Genomic DNA, 19,506 nt, shown 5'->3' with positions numbered 1-19,506 from the left:
ATTTCTAAATTTACATGTAAATTAACACATGCTGATTGTATGCAAATTGGTGCTTTCTTCTGTGCCCTCAAGAGGATATCTTCAAACAGAGAACTGTCCTTTGTAAAGTAAGACACATGGACTCATATCTTGTTAATGGCATATCTTGTGTAACTTTGAAGGCACTGCAGAATGAGATATTCAATACCTCCTGAAAAGCATCCCCTTCATTCAAGGAGGGGTACATGCAAGGTATTCATTATTTCATTCTACAGAGCCTCCTGCCCTCCCATGCAAGGCAGCTTCTCAGTACTCGTGCAGGCCCTGGTTGAAGTGGCTGGGGAAGGGCAGGTCGTGCCTGGGCATCATCTGGCTGTAGTTCTGCAACTGGAAGTGGGGGAGGGAAATATCACTGGGAGAACAAGTGCTACACAGAGCGAGACATCTGCTCCCTTCTCCTGGCTTCAGAACTACAACTGGATGGTCTCCTCTGAGTGATCTTTTCCCACCTTGCCCTGGACACTAAATAGTTGTTGGGGCAGATACTGACACAGAGAAGGTGACTTGGGCAGGAGGCAGAGCAAAAGAAGCCCTGAAGAAATAAACTCATGAAACTTCTCTCTCTGCAAGTATGATGTAGGATTGTGGCCATGACCTCCCAATAGTAAGGAGATAATGCATATGAAAAACTTTGAATAACAGAAAGCTTTATATAAATGCTACATATTGCTTTGTCATTAGGCAGCTAGACTTCCCTTCTGTACTATAATGTAAAGCAAAAGCATAACTAGAAAGAATGTATTATTCATCTAGGACAGAACTGAGCAACTGTGGAAAGCTAGGGGGCTTTGGTTTCCACAGGAGGCCTTGAAAGGTCACACATCCTCCTGTGCCTACTCCACACTAAACTCATTCCCAACAGCACATTTTTAGCTCTTGTCAATGGGGAATACCTTTATCGTTACCTTTACATGTCATTGAGTGCAATGGGGCTTACACTCATGTAAATGGCTATAGAACTGCAGCCTTAGTGAATTAGCACGGTTACTCAAAAAGCTTGCCAAAAGTACTCACATATTCCTATGGACTAGGAAGTAAAGCAGTGCAGATTAGAGGCACACAGAGAAAAATCCTTTTTATTAGTGGTAGTGGTAGGAATCCAGTATTTGCTCAGGAAGCTATGAGATACAAAGGTTCTTTGAGCTTTGTGGATATATTTACAGAATTTAAAGGTCAAGTAATCTTTTCAGTTTCCCTATTTGCTTCAGATGATTTTGTTGAACATTTTCATTATTCCTTGTGGTTCTTCCACACCCTCCTTTTTTTTTTTTTTTTTTTTTTTTTTTTGGTTTAAGAGGATTTCTCTGTGTGTCTTGGGTTATTAGGACATAGCAAGTGTGTGGTGAATGTGTTATTACTGTAACAAGCTTTCCCACACAGTAGATATTTATCCCCGGTACTGACAAGCTTTTCATTTGAATGGGAGTGTGGAAGAGAAGATTAGAGAGGGCAAGCAGTCTGGAATAAAGATTGAGGGATAGAGCGGGTTTCAGAGTTGCTGGTTCTTCTGTTGCATTTTTAGCACAAACTAGCAAAAAGAAAATCCACTTGTTCCTTTGCTTATTTTCTAGCAACGCAAAATATGGATCAGTAACACTTGGATCTTATTCTCCTTTGCATGCTCCAGAAGTAAGAAGAACTGCTAGCTATACTGCACAATGTTTTCATGACTGGTTCAGATATCTAGTGATTTCACACCCCACAGTTCAAATTTCAAAACCTAATTAAATAGACACAAATCCTCCTTGCATATCCTCCCATCCTGAGGCCCTGCCATTCACCAAAAGACCAACACAAAGATTAACATGTAAATCACTTCCTCTCAGCCAATGGGCACACAGTATATATACCCCATATATCTCCATGCCACCATTCTCTGAAGATGCGAGCAATAGATGCAGGCGAAACATCAGGAATAAATTATTTTAGAACACGGCCACATCGCCCGAAAAACCCACAAAACTACTGCCTTTAATTTTTAAACTGGAAAATATGCCCGCTTGCTCACTCACTCATTCTCGTTCTCTCTCTCTCTCTCTTTCACTGTTTGTATGTGCTTGAATGCCAAGCTGTGAACAACTGATGAATGCCACTTAATGCTATCACCAGGGGTTATCCTTAGGTCTCAGATTTTGGCCTGGACACCTCAGGGCCTGGGACATTCCTGAACTGCATATTCTCCAACTGTCCTATTTTGGCAGGGATAGTCCTGATTAATCCTCAGTCATCTCACTTTTTCATCTGCTTTTAAAATGTCCCAGTTTCTTTATCCTACTATTACTTCCTTTCTTTTTCCTCAGCATACTTTCATTAATAAAATAAAATTAAAAATACAAAAGTAATTTGCACTCAATTAACTCAGTGGGAAGGAGGGAGGAGAGAAGGGGATTCAGTCACGCTCTTCTCTGTAGGTTCAGACAAGATCAAACTGCTGCTGCCTCTCCTAGCTTGTGTGTTCTTTTTCATTAATAACATTTGCCATATTAACCACACATGCCCATGTTTTCAGCCGTGAAATGCTAGAGCTGACAAATCTAATTGTAAATGTGTGGAACTAATTATTGTGGGGAACACCTTGCCCTAAATTCAACCAAAGTAGAATCATCAAGTCAGCATGATTTATATAAGTATTGACTTACTATTCAGCAACGCTAGTCTAGCTGGAACTAGCAATTGGATGTAGGACCTTATGTCTTGGGATGCCATGTCAGCGTGTTTAAGAATTCAGTGACACCTAACTGCTATAAACCTTTCAAGCCCATCCTGAGCTACACCATGGACTGTCTATGAACAATTCTTAATACTGTATCTCTCACCTAACAATTCCCCACCCTCATCTCTTTAGGGATGTAAATCCTGGCCTGTTTCATCTTTATGCATGAGAATGAGGAGCCACCTCATTTTTCTGCTTTCCTGTGATATGGTGAGGTATTTCCTGTCATTTTCAGTAAGACTTTCCTCTACTTACACGTAAGTGCTTTTGCACAAATTGTGCTACAATGCAGTTGAGCAAAATTACAGAGAGCTCCTATTTTGTTTTATGAAGTTCTACGAACCAGAAGCACTGGGTGTTTTGTTTGCTGCTCTTTCATTAACAACTTTTCTGTATTTGCTGTGTATACTTTGCTTTACATCAGGAAAAGACAGTGGTAGTTTTGTACATATTATGGGGAAAAAACACTCCTTGTCTCATTCATGTGTGGAGGCAAGAACTCTTGCAGAGGCTGACAATTTCTCAGCATGTCAAAACAGCCTCTCTCACGGAAGACAAGAAATTGTGCAAATATTCTTCACCTCTCTCGCATGCATACATGCAGAATCAAGTAGATACATTTGTACATTCCTGTGGCTATAATACTGGGCAACATGGGATATATATATTTCCCCTGGCTGTCTGAGAGAGACTGTCTGAGAAGAGGCCCAGCATGTAAAGCACCTCTTCTTGCACTGAGCATCAGATCTGTCCTGATTTCTCTTTGGTGATAGAAGAATGATGGCAATCCTTTCTCTTGTCTGAACTGATCTTTTATTTCTCTATTCACTCAGGACTGAGTAGGCATCAGTCCATGTACAATTGAATGCATTCTAGGTAGGATGAGATGCCTAGTGTCAGTACCTGGCATATTTGGGCATCTGCTAGAGCCCATATCTCCTAGAAAGGCCCCCCTGGGACCCTACTTTGCTGTCTTTTAGGTACCATCTGAAGGTAGTTTTATTCTTCTTTGAAACTTTGAATATTATTTCAAATTAATTGTATATTATGTCTTAGCCATTTATGTAAATACTGTTATGGGTGGGGTGGGATGGATGAGTGAAAATTACATCTGTTTTTTTTTAAATGTAAGATGTTTGAATAGTTAGTACTGAAAGGTAGGACAGAATGGTTTTATAAAAATAAATGTGAAAATAAATATATGTGTAAGGGTAGATTCTTTGCATAACTCTGTATAAACTGGGATTAATAATTGGAGTAGAATGTGCCACTTAACAGATCAGAGCCTCATCCAGACGTTCAGAAGCTGAACATGAGATTTCCCAGGGATGATTTTAATACACTTTAATCAAGCCTTCAGGCCCTTATGCATAATTTTGTATCTGCAATATTTAAAAATAAAGGAAAGTTATGTGGAGTCTAAAATTGAGGTGAGGAATTTGTGGCCCTTCAAATACTGGACTCCAAACCTTATCAGCCCTAGCCAGCATGGACAATGGCAAGGGATTATGGGAACTACAATCCAATCAAATCTAGAGGACTACCTCTTCCACATTCTTTGTCTAAAATGTATCTATCATGAGTACATAATCCAGTGACATCATTTGGTGGAAAGCACTATTGATTGTGTATGGGCACTAGCAAAATTACCTCTCACCACAATTTTACAACAGACCTTGCAGTATGATATACAAAATTTGTCAAGATATTGTCATTGTTCAAAATTTTTATTCTATACAGAGTGTGTAAAACCATGGCACATGGGGTCTAGACACTCTATCAGTCTTCTGAGATACAAATGTTGGCCTGGAGCATTGTAACATATTTCTGGAGGATTGTCTTCCCCTCTAATTGCGTAGCAGTGGGTGCAAGAAGCTGACTTGGAGCAGACTACAATTAATGGTCAGAACAAAATCCAAGGCTGTACTGCAAGAGAAGGTAGAGCTGTCTTTCCCAATCCTGAGACTATACATGTTGCTATTCTGTTTTGTTTCCTGTCATACAAGTTTCTGCTTTTCTAGAGTATTACCTGTTCTGCATATGGCCATTGCCACTTTATATACTTCTTGCTCTGAAGTTCAGTGTTCATGAGTCTTAAATGTTCTGATTTCATCTATTCTCCTTCTATATGCTACTCTGTGGTTTAGCCTCTTTTGCTGGTCACATCATCATCATTGGCTACATCACCACTACAGAAGTAAAACACTTTAACATTGCATGATCTGCCACATGGCTTTATGTGATAGAATTCTGGGATTTGTAGTTTTGTGAGATATTTAGCCTCCTCTGTCAGAGAGCTCTGGCACCACAACAAACTACAAGTCCAAGGATTCTGTAGGATGGAGCCATGATAGTTAGTCGTGTCAAACTTCATTTATTCTACAGTGCAGATGCAATCATCATTATCAATTTATTTATTGTTTGCCTCCCTCCCCTAACCCTGAGACTCAAAACAGCTTACAAAATTAAAGCTAGTATGCGTAAACGATCCCATTATTAAAACATGCAACAGTTGAAATATGATAAAACGACAAATAGAATTAAAAAGAATTGAAAGACATCGTCATTAAAAAGAGCAAATACAGATAATGCCTCATATTATTAAAAGCCTTTCCCCAGTGGCAGTGATTCCCAAACTCCATTGAAAGCAAAAAAAAAGAAAAGAAAAAAGGGGAGGGGGAAGGAAAGGAAAGACCTTTACCTGCCAATAGAAATTCGCCAGTAGATCACTCCTCAATCATGTGGCCTTTTTGTGGGAGAATAAACCTGGTTTTTCCCCATTCCAAAGACTCTTTGCACTCCCATCTCTCTATATCAGACAAAGTAGGACTGTTGGTTTCATATAGCCCTCTATGTGCTCTAATTTCTCAAAAAATACCCTTTCTGGCCTAATACAGATCAAAGGCAGAGCACAATAACACTTAAATAGCAAATTTCACACACACACTCACACCTGTCCTCTGGGATTATGGCAAAAGGTTTCTTTATTCTCTCAGCCTCAGGGGAAGGCAATGGCAAACCCTCTCTGAGGAACCTTGCCCCCCCCCCCCCAAAAAAAAAAACCATGATAGATTTGCCTTAGCATTGCCATATGTTGGAAACAACTTGAAGGCATACAACATCAATAAAGCTGGGCAGAATACCATGTTTGGAGCGAGACACCCACCCCCCACCCCCACTTTATATACATAGGGGACTTTCCCACTAAACAATTATAGCACTATGATTCCACTTTAATTGCCATAGTAACATCTTATGGAATCCTGGAATTTGCAGTTTAGTAAGGATTACATATAACTCTCAGCCAGAGAACCTGTATGCCTCCCCAAACTACGAACCCCATGATTCCATAAGAAGCAGTCATGATAATTGAAGTGGAATCATAGTGCCATAACTCTGTAGTGAAAAAGGACCCCTGTATACAGGGCAGGAGAGAGATACATAACCATTTATTCACATATACATAGAAGGAAAAGCATAGGTGGCAAAAACGCGTGCAACAGTGTCTGGATGCAGCCCAAATTAGAATTCAATTTGGCAGTGATAAGTCGCTTTTTAAAGCTGTGAGATAAAGTCCATGGACTTGGAGAACTGTAGAGCTGAAAGGGACCACAAGGGCCTCTGCCATGCAGTAATAGGCTAGTAAACTCTCAGCCATGTAGGAATATACAGCTACAGGACTCCTGAAAGATTCCTATCCAACCTCTGGAGAAGGAGAATCTACCACCCTTCAATGCAGTCTATTCTGCCATTGAACAGCTCTTCCAGTAAAGAAGTTATTCCAAATGTTTAGCTGGAATCTCTTTTGTTGTTGTAAGTGAAATCCACTGTTTCTGGAGCAGCAGAAAACAAGCTTGCTCTCTCTTCTAAATGGTATCCCTTTAGATATTTAAACATGGCTATAATGTCACCTCTCAGCTTTCTCTTCTCCAAACTAAAAATATCCAGCTTCCTACATTATTCCTGATAAGGCTTAGTTTTCAGATCTTTTATTGTCTTTGCTCATCTTCATCATTCCCTGGACATGCTGATATCCTTCCTGAATGGTGCTTAGATGTGGAAAGAGTATTTCAGGTGTGATCTGACCAAAGCAGAATAGCACATCACTACTACCTCCGTCAGTATGAACACGATATTCCTATTAATGCAGCCCAGAATTGCATTGACTTTTTTAGCCACTGCATCACACTGCTGACTTGTGTTGTACTAAGATCCCTGTATGTCAGCTTTCTGCTTTCAGCTGCACAACTACAGCTGGAAGCCTCTTGGGTGTCACCTGCTCTCCTTCCCCAGCTCAACATGGTACTGTGGGCCTCTGCACATTGTGACTTATTAAAATAAATGCATTTTAAAGTCACTCAACAAAAACACACCCAGAGCCGTCTTAGCATATATACCAAGTTTCAGATGCCTAGGTTTCATGTTCTTGGAACTACATTGCCCTCCAACAACTCACAGATGAAACTCAAAATGGCCACTCAATCTCACAGTGTAGCCAAGATGGTAAAAGTTATTAATGAAGAATAACAAAAAAGACAGGAGAATATGCAGCAGTTTGCTTTTGCCTGAGCCTATTAGAAAGGGTAAAATTCTACTCTTTCCTTTTCTGTCCACTCTCTTTGCTCCAGTGAGCTAATTAAGTGCAAATTCTTTTTGCATTTTGAACTCAGTTTGCACAAATTGAACAAAACTGAAGATGAAAGGTTAAAGTGGGAACAGGAAACAGAAATAGGGACATTTAAAATCCAGCTGGAAAAGTGGGATGGTGGCGGATTCATCAGTATTGTCCCTGCCAAATCAAGACATTTGGGAGGCAAGCAAATGGAGAGAGCATCAAACACACACATACATGTATTATAAATGTGTATAGTTCTAATGTTTGTTCATAATGAACCTATTATCCTTATTCTTGCTGGAATAGTGCCAGCATTAACTGTACGAAGCATGGTGGCACACATCCTTCTGTAGGCACTGTGGCATATGCTGAGTTTGTGATAAACTAGCAATGCAAAGTTTCTCAGCATGCAGGCATTCCAGAAGACCTGGGAAAATGGTTGTTTCTGATATGTGCTGATTGACACAGCAGCTCACCTTACTGGTGGGAAGTCATGCAAATCAAATAATTTCTAATTCTTCATGCAATCTACTCTTGCTAATTTTGCCATTTGAAAAATCTTCAGGTTTGGAAGTAGTTGGATGGTGGAGGAAGAGCTGAGTGATTCCAAAATCCTTTACTCTGACTTTGGCTTAACTGTCTTCCATAAGTTGTTGGAACATTTGCTGTAAATGAAATGGAGAGAGATGGGTGGATGAATAAACTAAGTAAAGTAGCTGAAGTGTGTGACCCTTAGATAAAAAATATAATCAAATGATGTGTCAAATAAGAGGAAAGGGCCAGAAATGAAGAGCTTGTACTGAAATTAATTTTCCTTTGCTAAAAGGGAGCTTCAAGCTCTGATATACAGTATGATGATTAGAAACTGCAGTCTTGGTAGCTGCTTAGGAATGCCTGGTGCCTTTCTAGATCAGGATGTAGACCATGAATCAGAGTCTCCTACTTTTCTGGGACTCTGCAAGATCTGCTGGACAATAATAGTTTTCCCTCTATTATTATGTCCAAGGGCAGAACTAGGGAAAATTTAAAGTGACCCTTTCCCTGATGTTCTTTCTTTTAAATCAAGGCCCTGTTTTTGGCTTCAGTTCTAAACACATAGGTGGGATTCCAAGCCCCATTGAACTCTGTGGAATATGCTTCTGAGTAGACAAAAAAAGGAGTACAATAGAAATGTAATTTAGAAATGCATTAGTAAATCTGAAAGTGTCCCACTTTGCCCCAAGCAATCCTTTCCTAGTTTTGTTCTGGTCCTTCTAAATTAGACTCCATCAACTTGGGATTCTCTGGATGTGCACCCATTATCCCCACCTCTTCTAGCTGGGGATGATGGGATTGTAGTGTAGCTGGTTGGAGATGGCTGTTGTAAGTTACTGGGGGTTTAATAACAGAGCCTTGTGCCTCAGAAGATCTCCACCCTGCTTTGTTTGAATGTGTGCAAGAGACTTTCAGTAACTAGCTAGGAGTAAAACCTCATTAATGGGGAACAAGTTCAGATATGAAATAATGAGCATTTTTGTGTGGCCATTTTCAAAAGGTGCTTTAAGAAAATTGCACCATGACATATTCCTTCATTTCAAATGTAATTGTGTCTGAGTTTTCTATTTCTAGGAAGTACTCGAGGCAGCTAAGAAAATATAATGCAAGCAATAACACATTTTAAACCTCAACTTATAAGCAACGCAAAACAATTTAAGAGATGGCAACTGGTCAAAATCTTAAAGCAGCAACTAGTCCAGACCATAATAGCAATATCATCACTAAAAATACAGTATGTAGAAAAACAGTTCCCAGTATCATTGCTGGGTGATTGATTAAGGCCAATGTAGTAGTGATACAAATTCTTTGAAAAGATTTGCCAGAAGTGATAACAGAGCTGCAGAGGCACAAGTGAAACAGTGAAAACTTGCACGCAGTCTCCTGGCATCAGTTACATGTACACCATTGGTGACATAACAAGCTTCCTGGACCGAGTGAACGGTCTCCTGAAGGAGACTGACAGCATTGCAAAGGAAGAGTGGCAATCTGTCTGTGGAAAAATGTTCTTCCTCAGTTCTAAAGTGAACATTAGCATGTCCTTGCTTTTTCCTTTAGCTGTCACTGGCCCATAATTAAATCAGCTGGGACACAGAAGTCCCTCTAAGAAGGGACCAAACTAATCTAAAATTCAGAGACTTTCAGAAAAAAAAGTTAGGCCATTCAGCTGATATTTCACTCCCTGAGTCCCTCTGCCAGTTTTTATGTCTTTAAAATTATGGATTTGTCAGTATTCGCTTAAATGTTAGCTGCTTGAAAGGGGCTGGCCCCAGTCCAGATGTTATCTCATTTGTCAAAGAGAGGGCAAAATGTGTCCCCTTCCCCATTGTCAAAGGGGCTAATGGCAAACATCTGTTTTGTTATTGTTTTGTAATTGCTATTGTTATTATTTTATTTTACTCATTTACATCTGATCTTTTCCTAATAAGGGACTCAAGGTGACTTGCAAATTATTAAAACCATGTAAAAATATCAGAGCGAGAGATAAAATTAAAAAAAAAAACATCCAATTAATCTATAGAGTTAAAACCATTTAAAATTTGTTAAAAGACAATTTTTAAAAAAAAAAACCAACCAAACATCACAGCATACTATCAAAAGCCCATCACTGTCAGATCCTGAAAGCCTGATGGAATAGGAATGTTTTTGCTTGCAGGTGGAAGGAAAGCAGCAATTGCTTACATGATTAAAATACTACTCATTCCAGTTGATTAGAATGTGATCTGGTTACGTGCAATTTGTAGGAGGTCAGACTTTGTGGAAGAGGGCCCCCTGAAAAATTCCTTAAACTCAGCAGAAAAAGACTTCATGGTTTTTTACAAGAGTGTCTGTAAAAATCCCCTGAAATGCACATTATTGCATGTGTATCCATGTGTCTGCTTTGTATGGATTTGAATGGCTGTGCATTTTCAACAGAGGGAAGGTGAATAGGTGTGACTAGATGTGAATTTGCATGGGAAAGTGATGAAAATTAACTGTTGGCGTGAATGTGTGAAAGCTCACAGCAGTGTGCATCATACACTTATGTTTAAACTAGCCCAAAGAGAGAGTTCCAAAGTCTGGGAGCAGCCACTGACAAGGCCCTCATCCTTGTTCCCAGCAAACAAGGAAATAATAGGGCAGAGAGAAGGGCATCTCCCAAAGGTTTTAGAGCTTGAAACTGCAGACCAGAAATATCTGGAAAGTTACACCTTCCCATTGCTGACTAATTCAGTATAGTTTTGTATGCCCCCCAATTTAGGAACAGAAACTATCTAGTAAACTGTATGTAGAGAGAACTTGTAGCACCTTTGAGACTAACTGAAGAAAGAAATTGGCACCATGAACTTTTGTAGACTTCAGTATACTTCCTAAGATGTATTTATAGTGAGGAAATAGACTGAAATCTACGAAAGCTCATGCTGTCAACTTCCTTCTTTTAGTTAATCTCAAAGGTGCTACAAGATCTCTCTACATACTCATTCTACAGACTGACATGGCTATATCTTTGAATTCTGTCTATAAAATTGCCATTCTGGGATATAGGGGGCTGAGGAGATTTATATTTGTTTACTACTTTGCACGTGCAGTTCATGCTCCAGGAGAATTGATCTACATCAGGACACATACAGACTGCAACATAAACAGCCATTTAAGGAAAATGCTTTGTATGTGAAACATGTAAAAAGGATAAAACTGAAACAATCAGGTTAAAACTAAGAGACGGAGTGTGTGTGTTTATTTTCCCTTCTGAATCATGAGAGATGAATTGTGTGGGTGTGACATATAATAATATGCTAAGCAAATATATTTTGGAATTTTAGGTTGGCAGTATCTCATTAACTTAAACATCTGTCAGATTTAGAGTCATTATAAATAAATTATGTACAGAAATCGTTGGTGCCTCAGTTTTACACTTAATTTAGGGGCAGGGGGAGCTTTTTCTGTTTTATTGTTGCTTGTGTTAATTCATATTCCTCGAAGAGGACCAGCCCTCCCTTCAGCCACCATCTGGGAGAGAGAGGCAGGCGAGCTCCACCAGGCCTGCCTGGAAGAATCAGAGCCCTCCCTCCGGTCCATCTGCCTTGGTCCAGGCCTCAGAGGGAGAGAAGAATGCTGGACCTGATCCCCTGCCCCCTCACCATTCCCTTCTCCTTTTGTGTCGTGTCTTTTAGATTGTAAGCCTGCGGGCAGGGAACTGTCTGGTTAAAAATAATAATAAATGTAAGCCGCCCTGAGAGCCATTAGAGCTGAAGGGCAGGATATAAATACCTAAATAAATAAAAAATAAAAATATTTTCTTCCATGGAATCCAAAATAATAAGGCTGTTTGCTAATACAGCGGGGAAAGGGAAGAACTGTACATATTCTGTACAATTTTTTAAAAATAAAAAACAGCTATCCCCAGTCTAAGGCTGCCTGCAGTACTTTATACCAGGGCTAAGAAAAATTGGCTTTCCAAAGCTTTTTACACTACAGTTTTCATCTCTCACCCTTCAGTACAAAATCTGAGACCTAGGATTGACCCCTTGTGATGGCATAGGGAGGGGCTGCTGCTGATGTCATTAAGCATGATGCATTAAACATCAACCACAGTTATACAGACTACACCATTCAAACAGAAAACACTAAGTAATAAGGAATACACACACTTATCAAGACTGTGCTCTCACCCTGAGATTCATCCTTCTTGGAGTTGGGTCCAGGCCCTTAGATCTAGAAGCTGTACTAATCATTAATCATGTCAGATGGGGATAAGGAGAAAGGAGTACAACAATGTCTGGAAGGCCACATATTCCTCACTCCTGCCATACACATGTATGGAGGAGTAATTCAGTTGAGTTGATCTTTTAAAATGTCACTATAATTATAACTACATTGGGGGCCTTAGGGATCATATAGCAAACATATATTGGATAATGGAATGTTTCCAAAGAAGATCAGCCTGTCCTTTATAGACTATAGCAAAGCATTTGATTGCATAGATCACGAGAAAATATGGATCACTCTTAAAGAAATGGGTGTGTCACAATATTTGATAGTCCCGATGCGTAACCTGTACTCAGGAAAAGAGGCTACTGTCAGGACAGAATACAGAGAAATGAAATGCTTTCCAAATGAAAAGGAGATCAGGCAAGGCTGTATTCTATCACCCTATCTATTTAATTTGTGTGTTGAGACCATCATATGAAAATCTGAGGTTAGGGTGACTTGGAGGTCTCTCATTCATATGGTTCATGGGTCAAAATTGACGCAAAGGCAGTTAACAGCAAACAAAACTACTGGAGCCTTGGAACTGTAAGAATAATTTTAGAACCAAATCAAGTGAATAAGGGGCTCTTTCCTGGAGACTAAATCATGATCCATAATGAGTTCTAAATGTTCCACTGATTGTTTAAAGATTTCCCTTTCCTTTCCTTTCTGTTTTAGCCTATTATTGAATGGTATAATGTAGCACCTGCACTTCTTAGTTGTGTTAATTACGCCTCTTTCAGAATTTGCTAAATGAATTATTTACTCTCTCATACACTGGAATAATCAATGTTGTCTGCAATCCTAAAGTGGCCAAAGAACAGTTGAGAAGTTATAGGAAACTGCTTTGCTGGTGAAGAGCAGCTGCTCTTGAAGCCTTAATTATCTTAACTGCAACTCTCACAATTTCTCAGCCAGTGTATTTGTATGTATGTGTGTGCACGTGTGTGTGTGTGTGTGTGTACACACACACACACACACACACACACACACACACACACACCTTCTCCACCATCATAGATAAACTAGTTGCTTTGTCTGATTTAGGGATGAAAAGCATGAAAATGTATAGATCATGAAAAACTATGCATCACACCTAAAGAAATGGATATACCATATTTGATTAACCTAATGCATAACCTGTACTCAAGACAAGAAGCCACCATTAGGAGTGAATATGGAGAAACAATGTGGTTGTTTCCTGTTTAACCTGTTTAACCTGTATGCTGAATATATCATATGTAAAGTTGGATTAGACTCTGAGGAAGGAGATGTGAAAATTGGAGGAAGGAATATCAACAATCTAAGATATGTGGATGACACCATACTACTGGCAGAAAATAGTAAAGACTTGGAACAATTACTGAAGAAATTCAAGGAAGAAAGTGCAAAAGCAGGTTTACACTTGAACGTTAAGAAAACAAAAATAATGACCCATTCCAATCTCCCCCATCCCAATACATGCATTAGAAATTAAATTCTGCATCATTGCCACACTGAAATCATATGCATAGGTACTAGTATAGTATTCCCATGTTGCAAATTTCCCTGTTATAAAATAAATATGTCCTTGTACTCCAATATGCATATGCAAATAGCTAGTGATAAAAAAATAAAAGGGCAGAAAGAGGCTATGTCTTTTGAAGGTGACTGTAAATACAACGTATATCTCTGTTTATTTTCCATTGTATTGTTTCAAATACTGCACTGTAAGCAAAACCCCAGCCCCACCCACTCCAGGCTGCTAGAATACAAAGGCTGCAATACACAACCTACACACTCCAGAATGTTTGTGACCATTGACAGGACAACTCTGGGGGAAATGGACTATAGCTCACAGCCAAAGAAACTCATTGCTGGGGGGGGGGGGGGGTTGGGAGGGGTTGCTTGGTGCAGTAATCCTGGCCAAAGAAATCCAGTCATATCTTTTCAAAAGTGATCCCATCAGCTCCTTCAAAGCCATTCAACTGAGTCAAACACAAATATGGCTGGCATGCATATCTGATGTACGAAAATCAAGTTCTTAATAAAGAGTTTCAATCACACCCTATAAGAAAAGCACTTATAAACACCTGGAGGAAAATCAAAGGAATCTTTTATGATAAGCTTCCGCTCTGGGTTTCCACCCAAAATGCTTTTTTTAGTTATGGTAGTAGTAAAATAAAGTGGCTGAAATACAAGGATCTAATAAAGGTTAATACAATAGGTAAACTTGAGATTAAAAATCATGATGCATTAAATAATGAAGGAGTTAACTTAAATTGGTTGGAATATATACAAATTAAAGAGAGATTTAGGGAGGATGTCAAAACCATAGGGACTGAAACGAACCCAAATGAATTAGATAATGTGTGGTGGAAGATAGCTAAATTTTATAAGATTTTACTAGAAAGAGATTTAGAGAAAGAAATTATAAAGGAGCATATGATAAGATGGGCTCAAGATTTTGGGCACTCAATCTTATATGATGATTGGCAAAAAGCATGAAAAAATACAAACAGCTTTACAGCATCACAAGACTTAAAGGAAAATCACATGAAGATAGCAAATAGATGGTACCTTACTCCCTTGAAAATCAAAAAAATATACAAAATCCCGGATATGAAATGTTGGCGCTGTAAAGAGAATACTGGTTCCTTGTTTCACATGTGGTGGACTTGTAATAAGATCAAAAATTTTTGGATAAATGTGCACTCTATTACCCAAAAAATCTTTAAAATGCAATTTGAATTGTCTCCAGAGCTCTACCTCTTAAATATAATGTCCTCTCTTAGTAAAACAATAGAAAAGAAATATTGGAGAATAATATTATATGTAGTCACAGCTGCAAGACTAACTATAGCAAAAAAATTGGAAGAAGGAGGATTCACCATTAATAGATGAATGGTTTATGAAAATACAAGATCTAAGAGAGCTGGATAGATTAACAGCTTTGATTAATGATAAATCAATGAATAAAGTAACAGAGGAGTGGTTACCGATCTTACAGTTTTGGGAGAAAGAATTTAATATTGATAAAGATCTATTGGTATAATGGAATATTGTATAGTTTAGAAATTGTATTAGATATGATCAGATATACTTGGATGTTAAAATACCATAGCAAATGTCCCTCGGGGATGGAAAGAAAACACAGTTAGAATTTAGTTACCGGGTAGCTGAATTACAGTAAGGTATGGAGAAATCTACAAAAGGAAGACATAAGACGCTTCGAATCTGTATCTCGCCTTTGCAATATGAAAGTATGATTTATTCCAGTGGTAAGGTTTTTTTTACTATGGACTCAGGCAAATTCACAATGTTTAGTGTGTAATGTAGTATGTAATATTAGTGAACCATGTTGAGTCTCATCTCATTTTAGTTGAGAGAATTCATTTCATTTTAGTTGAGATGAAGCAGTGAATCTTATTGTGTGCATCTTCTTTTCTCTGTTTTCTTCAATGTACGTACAGAGATATGCTTTTCCCCATCAACAAACTTTTGAATATTTATCTTTCAATTGTACAAATGTATTAAAAATGCAAAAAATAATTTTTAAAAAAAAAAACACACACATGCACACACAAATCAACCATATGTGTGTGCGTGCGTGCACGTCTGTGTGCATGTGTCAGTTGTAAGCCTGGGGGAGAGGAATTTCAAATGTTTCTAGAAAAGGACATTTGTTGTTTATGGAAGAGATGCCTTTTATTTGTAGCAAGCTGCATTTCAAAATTAGTTTTCATCTGGAAAGCATTTCATATATTTTTATAAACTACTCAATATACAAGAATCAGTTCACTGTGCCTTGAAGCATGGCGTCCTCTGGGATGGGCTGAACAGCTATTTAACTAAGGCCAACAGTAACCGTATAACGATTTAGAATAGGAATCTGGTCAGCTGTGAGATACACCAAAACTTCAAGAATAAGCAAGCCACTAGAACAATTGCATTCCTTTATAGAAACTCTTGCTGGTACACTTATCAGGCCTCTTTGCATTTAAGATGTGATTTTTTTTTTTTTTCCAAATGCAAACAGCACTTCTTATGTGGATGGAGAAAGTAGAGCTTGGGGGAAAATACTCTTGTCTGTGGGAGTCTAGAAGTTATAGTTCAAAAAGTAAACCCAACCTGGATGGGGACTAATAATGGGAAGGGGAATTCATCTTTATCTTTACTATGGCCCCGCTGAAAATTGCTCAATTGAAGCAATTGTTTGCGTTGAGAGGAAGTTTTTCACTAGCTATTTGCTGTCCTCCCCCACCCCTCTGTACAATTAAAATGCAAACATACATTTCACATCACTGCTATCTTGGCCATTACCCTTGTGAGAAAGACAATGAATTGAGGACAGAGTCAGAGTATAGGCTTCTTCTTGAGGAGAGGCTTGTAACACCAAATAAAGCTGGTTCTTTAACATATAGAGGCAATGAACACTCCAGTGGGTGAAAAGAATTATGGATTTATTGGCCAGCAAGCAAAACATAGCAGATACCAAATAGAGTGTCTAGCTAAAGCAAATCCCACAGAGCAATTCATGTCTTCAATCAGTTGTTAGAAGTCCAGAGAAGCAACAGCAGAGATGTGTGTGTTGTTTGTTTTCAAGCTGCTTCCAACTTATGGCAATCCTAAGGCCTATCATAGGGGTTTTTTTTGGCACATTTCTTCAGAATGGATTGCTGTTGCCATCCTCTTAGGCTGAGAGATGGTGACTTGCCCAACGTCACCCAGTGGGTTTTCATGGCTAAGTTGGGTTTCAACCTTCCTCTCCAGAGTTGTAATCTAACACTCAAAAGACTACATCACCCTGGCTACTCAAGCAGAGATACCCCTGGCCAACTATGCACAACACATTGCTGTCAATTCTGATCTGCACCAAGCTCTTTCAGTGCAACTCTATAGCAGTTTGTATAGAAAGGACCTCTCTGGACTATATGTACTCTTCTGCTCCCTATTGATAACATTGTTATCTGCTGGACAAGTGCTTCTGATTAATGGCACCTGTATCTAAACCAGAGGTGGGCAACTGTAGGAGACTGGAGGACCAGATTAAGCTCTCAGCAGACCTTGAAAAGCAGCACCCACAACTTCCCCTACTCTTGTAAAAGAAACATATTTGCTCTCCAGAGGACATGGGGGCATTCACACTTGTTATGGGAGGTCATGGTCCCCTAAGAGGGCACTTTGGGTTATTTTGAGGCAAAAAAAATATGTTTAAAGAATTTTTGCAAAATTTTATTTTTACCCAGAGGGGGCATTTAGGGAGGCTCCAAATGTGATGAAAATTACCTTCATGGCCCCTAGATCGTTTGGGGTTATTCTGAGGGCCTAAGGGGGTCACATATGACACACAGGCTACACTTTGCCCACCCTGATCTAAACAATTCATGCATAAATAAATAAATAAATAATGGCACAATTTGTACATGCCATGCTAATCCTCCTTGTACAATGCTCCACTACTGGAGGCACATGGAGATGCAATAAGGCCAGGACTGATCTATCCTCTCAGAGTTTCCCTTTTGACCTAAAAGAGAACACACAACTGCTGCCACTTTAGAAAACAGCATAGGGGAGAGCTTCGGGCTATAACAGCATTGTTATTTCTGATTTATGGCAACCTCAAGGCAACCCTATCATGGGATTTTCTTGGCAGATTTGTGTAGAGTGGGTTTGCCATTGGCCTCCTCTGATGCTAAGACGGTGTACAAAAATCCCTAGCATTTTTATGTGGGGCTGGAAAAGATTCCTATTGATGTGGAGGTTGTATGATTTCCACTCCTAGTTAAGACTCTACACTGACTGGCAAATTAAAGGCCAGCTCCCCAGGAGACTTTTTTTTTTAGCACAACCAACAGTGAAGAATGTTGGGAATTGCAGTCCAACATCTGGAATGCTGCCAAATCCCCACCTCTGGTCTAAACTGTGTAGACTGTACTATAGTCAACACACAGTAAGATGGGTAAAAGTGTTGGTTTACTCACTATAAGGTAGCTTCTGATGTTCCTGAAATGAATGTTGATAAAAGTATTTCCCACTATATAAAACGTACCTCCAAAATGGTTACTTTTAGAAGGACCTGATCTTATAAGCAGAAGCTGGAAGAATGCAGTTCCTATACTTAGAAACAAGGATTATCAACCTGTGCCTCTGTTAAAAGTGTCTGTGTCCCTAATAGGGTGGCCACTCACTTGTGATCAACAAAAAGAGAAAAACTTGCCAAGCTGTTTTAACTGATGTTATTTGAGTTAAATGTTTTTTATTGTTATTATTTTGTAGTGATGGGAGGGAGGGTAGAAGGGTGGGGGTTTCGGGGACTATTTCCTTACCTTTTTTGTGACTTTGTATTTGAAATTTTCCTTGCTGTTACCTGCCTTGATCCTTGGATGGGAGAGGCAGGCTACAAATAAATATTTTTTATTATTATTATTATTATTATTATTATTATTATTAAAAACATCACCATGAAGGAAGACCAAAGACAATGCCAATTTGCAGAAGATTTACATTTGCTAGTTCATACATAGAAATACACCGTTATAAAAAAATTGCTATAAATTACATAGAAATATTATACATCTGTGCCTAATAAAGTAAGATTGTGAACAAGCAACTTTTATGACTGCTCAATCCAGGTGCAAACAGGGATTTCTCTTCTTATAGTTTTAAAAATTTTAATCCATACTTGGATCAGATAGCCCTTCAAAGAGAGGACAGTTTATTTCAACAGTTTTTAACAAAAGCTTCCCATCTACCCCTCAAGTTGCTGTTAAAAGCACTAGACTGGATTGGGCTGAATTTTCCCTCTTGAAAACAAAATCAAGTATCTGCCTATACAATGCCAGGGAGGTCAGTCCAAAGAGAAACTGTCCAAGGTGCTGAAAGTTATCCTCCAAAATACATTATGTACAGCACACTGAATAGCTTTTAAAAGTGTAGGATAAAACCTGGAGTAAATTCACAGCTCCACCAGCATGAAAGCCACCAATCATCACTCAGAGGCCAGGTATCAATACCATCATTGAGGTTACCAAAGAGAAGAACATGAAAGTTTTTAAAGGTCAAGATGATACCTCACTGTTGAGCAAAAGCCTAATATGTGTCAATCACAGGGGCCTGTTACAGACTGCCAAAATAAAGCTGCTTCGGGTCTCTTTGGAAGTATGCTGTTTAAATGATGCATGCATCCTAAGAATACGGAAGCTGCACCAAAGCTGCACTCCAGTGTTTAGGAATGGAGTGTGGCTTTGGCGCGACCTCCAGACTCTTAGGACGCATGCATCATTTATTATTATTATTATTATTATTATTAACCTTTATTTATGAAGCGCTGTAAATTTACACAGCGCTGTACATGCAATCTTTTTAGTTAGACGGTTCCCTGCCCTCAGGCTTA

This window comes from Sceloporus occidentalis, unplaced genomic scaffold, assembly GCF_023333645.1.
Source record: "Sceloporus occidentalis isolate IW3139 unplaced genomic scaffold, rSceOcc1.0.p SCAF_6, whole genome shotgun sequence".
Classification (NCBI taxonomy): domain Eukaryota; kingdom Metazoa; phylum Chordata; class Lepidosauria; order Squamata; family Phrynosomatidae; genus Sceloporus; species Sceloporus occidentalis.
This window is presented reverse-complemented; position numbering follows the sequence as displayed.